Consider the following 6204-nt stretch of genomic DNA (forward strand, 5'->3'; position numbering starts at 1 on the left):
TAGGACAGGGTGAGGGGCCAAATTACCGATGTCACATTTCCTAGGACACTTTGCTCATGCTTTTGAAGAAACCTTTTAAATAAAGCCCACAATCTTCCTCCAGATCCTACACTCATTAGCGGCTGAGGGAGATGCTGAAGGCAGCCTGAAGCCTCGCAGCTTTTCTGCCGCTCACGTGCTCAGAGCACAGCAGAAAACAATATTGTCGCTGTAATAAAGGGCAGTTTAGGAAACTCAGTGAGAGAAATGCACACCTCACCACATAGCCAAGAGCAGTTCTCTCCTGGCTAGAAGCAGTGGTTGTGACAGCTTTCCAAGACAAGACCCAATGTGTAGGTGCCAGCTTTCATTTGCAGGTTTGCGTTTGGTTCTTCCTCCTTGGATGGAAGTTTATTTTGGGTTAAACATTAACACGAAAAATTATTCAAAATGGCTATGGGAAAACATGTTATTTCCCCCTCTGATAAAAGCTCTGGTGACCTCTCATTTGTCCTGCTCTGGCACAGGGCTTGGTAAAGCTGGTGCCTGCAGGCTGGTCCCCGGAGGTGCTATGCCCTGGAAACAAGGAACTTGCGGAAAATAACTGCTGAAATGAGCTTTTATGGTCTTGGGAAGGTTGCAACGAGAAGCAACAGCACCAGCGAGCCAAGTGGTGGCCCAGACTTGCTGTAGGTGACCTTTCTTACCAGCTTCTTTTGCCGTGGTAAGCGACCGCAGTCGTGATCATTGCTGAATTTCACCAAGCACATTTTCTAGTGGCAGCAAATCTAATATTATGGGTTACTTTGCTCCCCTTTTTATTTTCCCAGTGTGGCATTGCAACACATCCAGATAATCATATCACACCACCAACCTTGAATACACTGTTAGTTTTCTTTTTCCAACTGATTAAACCGCCAAAGGAGAACTAAAAGAAGCAAACATTGGTCCTATGAAATCCCAGAGAAATTGCGTGCGGACTTACCTGAGATCGCTCGCGCGTTCCAGTGTGTCTAGAGGAACGTCTCCCAGCTCGAGACCTGTTTCAAGCTGAAAAATTCAGCTGGAAAATTATTGCTGCTATAGCCCTGTGAGTCAAGCACTGTGCAAGATAAGAAGAAATTAATCAATAATTTTTACCACACAAGGAGATAATGGGGTTGGGTTTTTTTCCCCAGTGCATTTATTTTAAGTTACGAATGGCACCCACCTCTCTAAAAATAACCTTTCCAGGGTTGCACCGATCAGCTCCGGTGCACGAGGGATTTGGGAACAGGGCTTTTTTCCCTCCTCTTCACTTCATCACAGCTTAACCAGCCTGCGGGATGGATGCTGCTTCCCATCTGACTGTAACTCCTAATCCTCATGGAAGATCAATCCCCAGGGTTTCCAAACTCCACTGGAAGAAGAACTTGAATACAATGTTGTATTTTAAGTGTAAAATATATTTTATTAATGTATTTTTATCTGTTAAAAATTTTATTTCTTAAAAAACAACTTTTCCCACCTCTTTTCCTTTTGAATCCCAGATAGGTTGCAACATGCATAAATTCAAGCTGCTAACACATGCTTTGTCTGAAGGGTTTTGTCATTTTGCTCTTCCCAAACATGATGGGACCCATCACATCCTTCAGAGAGCGGCTGCTTGCCCTCGCTGGCAGGGGGCATGAAACACTCCCATGAGCAATAGCTTTTTGTTTCCCCCAGCACCCAGGCGTTTCAGTGGGAATTTCGGGTTGGGACCACCACCAGCATTCTCCCACCCACTCAGCTTCCAACAGCCAAACATCTCAGGAGGTTCTGTTTTCCTTTCTTCATCCATGCACCCTACTCCAAGGGTTAATATTCCAGCTAGCACCGAGCGCGTGCAGCCTGAGTTGTCACTTCAAGGTCACGTTTGGTATTGCCTTTTGACTCAGCGATTTTTGGATCGTCCAGTGGGGAGAAGGTTTACTGATACGTTATCTCCTCACTGCAATACCAAAGGAATGCACCCGTCTCTGCCGTCGGTGGAGGAAAAAAAACATAATCCTTGGCCACCTCTGTGCTGATGAAAATACCTTGTCCGGGTTGCAAGGTTCCCCCAAATTGTGCACTGGTCTTGGAAGAACCTCATTGGACAAAATCATGAGCAGTCAATCACTCTACTGCGGGGGAAAGGTCCTGGGACAGCGGTGAGCCAGGAGGAGGCTGTGCCTTGGCTGGAAGAGTAAGATCTCTTCCTGAAGGTGGTGTGTGTGCTCGATCATCATGAAAAGTGAAGGAATGGAGTTTTAAGGAGTCGGTACAGTGATGGTGTGTCCTGCCAGTCTCACCCCATCAAATGCAGAGAACCAAGGAAAAGATCTCAGCGTGGCTCTGTAACTCCACAGCTGGGGGTGGGGGAGGAAAAGCAAGTTCAACAGCAGCTCAAAATACATTTCGGGGAATATCTTAAACATTTGTCTTTTAAAAAGACTGCTTAAGGAGGTTATGGGGACCCACGGCTCCCCTTCTGCCCCAGGTGGCACGACCACGTCCACCTGCACTGACTCAGGATTGCAGAAACAGCAACATTTTTGCTATAGAAAAGGGACTTCCTGGACTGCAAAAGACCTCAGCTGAAGTACTAAGGGCTTTGTAAATCCCTCTGAACTCCTTCTTGCCTGTGGAAATGCAATCCAGTGCCTCCAGAGAAGGTGGATTACCAAGATGGTGGCCAGGAAAGTGTTTCCTGAGCAGACAGAGGCCATCACATGGCAATGAAACAGGTGCCCCGGAGCACCTCAGAACCACTCAGGGTGGTCAATCTGCTGAGAAATAACAACAAATTGGATCAAAAGAGAAGTCCTGGAAACTTTTCCAGCACCTCTGAGAAGAAACTCTCCCTACTGGTTTCTGCCCCACATGTCCACCACATCAGACAGGTCACAGCACGACCACCATGAGGAAGGACTGTGGTCCTGCTGGAGGCACGGTGCTTACCCCAAAGCAGCCACGTTGGAGCACCTAGCCCAAAAAATACAATCTTCATGTGAAAGCTGTCCTGTCAGGGGCAGGATGCCCACGAACCTGCTCACTAACCACTGATGGTCAAGATCAGCAACTCCGCAGATTCAGGCTGGAAGGAAACCAGAGCCTGGGAAGCAAGAGCAGCCACTGTTGGAGGGGTCAGGGCGACCCTGAAATTATGCTCTGTGTTGGGGGTGGGAGAAAATGTGGGATTTGAAAATGGGCATGCATGTCAAATGCATGCTGAGCAAGGAAAATTATTTCCTCTGCGACGTCCTTGTCCGGCAACACCTGGACAGCCTGGCCCTACGCATCCCAGTTCGGGCTGGTGTCACCTCATAACACGTCAAGTTATCATCTTATAAGATGAAAGGTTTCACACAGATCATCCTTTTTCCCAAGGCCAAGAGGCTTCCAACTTCTTCCCCTTCTCATTTTGTGCCAAATGAGAGTAAAGAAAGTTGTGTTTTATTTACAATAAGAGCATTCAGGAGGCTGTGGATCTTCTCACCCAGTGGATTAAACAACATGGGTTTGGAACAACTTTGTAGGTAAACCACATAAAGAAATCTCAGAGGATAAAGTGATGCTATGTCTCCTTTCTTAAAACCATTTCATACATTTGGAAAGTTAAAAATACTTTGCTCATGTACCCTTAATTAAAAAAGAAGAACTTCTAAAGCCACTCAGGATTACAGATCCACTGAAGCAGGAGGGCAAAGCTGGGAGAAGGAAACGCAGTAAACACAGATTTGCAGTGAAGGTTGGGCTTCCAAACCATTAAGAAAGGATTCAAACCAGCTCTATATATGACCCTTTAAAAAAATAAAAAAAAAAAAAAGCAAATTTGGTTAAAAAAGTAAACCGATGAAGCATTTGCTTCCCTTTCTGCTCATTTTTTAGTTTCTCACCCCTCCAGAACAAAAGCAGAGCATTTCAGAGAACTGGCCCTTTCCTCCAGCGTCCACATTCCACTTAAACCCAGCCCGCACGGAACCGGCCTTTCCTGGTCTCTCAGAGAGCTCGCTTGGTGCGAGGCCTCAAAGCTGGAAGGACGTAAAATTAAGCTCTTCCCTTAAATGCACAGGAGACCACAGTCTTCTCCATGAACCTTCTGAAGCTGAATCCCTCCATCCTGGTCTTCCGATGATGACATGCAGGAAAGACAACGGGGTAAATCACCACAGACAGAGGGAAGGTACACGTGGGACATCATCGAGAACTTCCACCTACCCTTGACCTTATAGATGCTCTTCCCTTGGAAAACTCAAATTTAAGCAAATCATAGACGAGACTAAACAAACAGAGTACTTATTCATCTGTCCTGTCTCTTTGCTTTCCTTCATTTTCCCTCAATCCTCGTTTTAACCCTGAGTTCATCCTAACACCGGCTTTCCCACAGACAGCAGAGGGGAAGGACGTAACGCTCCATCAGCATTGCCAGTTCTGCTCAAGGGAAACAGCCCAAAATCTGCGTGTTTTTCTCTTCCTCCCCTCTCATTTTCACGCTCCTTCGCGTGGTCCCACAGCACGGTTGGTCCCAGCGTTAATCCCTGCTCTTTCCAAGCAGAGGCTCAGAGTGGCTTCACCTGAATTCAGCACACAGTAGATGTTTGTCCAAAGCCACAATGCTCCTCACGACCGTTTTCAGCCACCCTACGGAGAGGTGTGAGGTTTCCAGGGGCCAGCCAGCAGCGCAGGGTGCAATCGCAACAGGAGGCAATTTGTCCCCACTAGGAACAGGGCCGCGCTCGCCACATCCTACCCAAGCAAACAAGCAGAAAAAAATTCATGTTTAAAATAGTCAATAAAAGTCACGCTTTAAACAGTGAGGATTAAAGGAACGGCTGCCTTCGCCAAGGCAGGAGAACAAACCCCGTCTCTGCTTTTCTAATGTGGCACGTTGCCATCAGCAACCCCACCATCCCATTTCTCCATGCCCAACTGAGTTTTGGTTCACAGAACGTAGACATCTCAGCACGGATGGCCCAAAGCCAAAGCACATGCTCGTTTTCTACCAGGAACTGAGACCTCCATGTCCAAGGTGAAGCACCCACTGCTTTGTGCTTCCAAAACACCTCACACATCTCTATCTCCGGGGCAAGGTGGGGGGGTTCTTGAACGTCTTCAAAAGGCCTTCCTGGAGATTCACACCAATTCTGCTGCCTTTCTGTTAATTATGCTCATTAAAAAAGAGGTCCAGGAGAGACCCACCAGCTGACAGAACTCACTGCGTGCACGGAGCTGGAAAGCGGAGAGCTTGCTGCGTAATCTGGCTGAATCTTCGTTTGCATCTGCCAGGGAGTATCGAAAGGGTGGGTGGGTAACGAAGAGACTGACATTTCCTTTTTCAAAACAAAAAAGAAAAAAAAAAGGCATTGTGTTGCCCAGGCTTTTCTTTATTACACTGGAACATTTTGTGCCACCACCTACGAAACCCGAGATTTTGGCTGGATTTCTGCAGCACTGAAACCAACTGAGCCAACCCTGCATTTTTTTGGAGGGCAAATCTTGGTTTTTTTCCTGAGAAGCCGGTGCAAATATGCTGTAGCAGCCAGCAGCTCTCCGGCGAGGTCAGGCACATTGCAGGCCGCATCACTTGGAGGATGGGAGCCTTGGTTCAAACCACGGCCAGTTCCTGAGGAGAAAATTGAAGCAACCATCATCTCAATACGTTGCTTGCATGGACCCAAGACGTTCACCAAACCTGGGATCCTGGATGCGAGGAGGGGAAAGCAATTATGAGGGCTCTTCGATAATGTTGTTTGTTTAATAAAGAATGGCCAAAGTCCTTTCTGCACGGACGCAGGAGGATCCTGATGGCAGAAGATAACGTTTCCACACAGTGCTGTCAGCAAAAAGCTGCTCAGGCTTTGGCAAGGACACACTGTGGGGGGTGACCCAGGCGGCACCACGTAGATTTTCTTCCCCACCTTTCCTGGTCAAAACGCTCACACACTGGCTCCAAGCAGCAGCAGGTGGCTCCGTTGGGTGAAGGGTTCAAGTCATGGACATGATGGCCATGCTCGAGTACAGCCCCATGACCAGGCTGTAACGCAGACTGACCCAGAAGTTCCTCATTTTCTAGTTGGGTGCCCAACACCTGAGACACGCAGTGGTTTCCATCTGGAGCATCTTCTGCCTCCAGTGGTCAAGGAAGCAACTCAGGTGTTTCACCAAGATCTGAGCTGGGCTCAAAGCTCCTCCAGTATTCCTTTGGAAAACTTGAGCATG

The sequence above is a fragment of the Chlamydotis macqueenii genome, chromosome 7 (genome assembly GCF_036417535.1).
Source record: "Chlamydotis macqueenii isolate bChlMac1 chromosome 7, bChlMac1.mat, whole genome shotgun sequence".
Taxonomy (NCBI): domain Eukaryota; kingdom Metazoa; phylum Chordata; class Aves; order Otidiformes; family Otididae; genus Chlamydotis; species Chlamydotis macqueenii.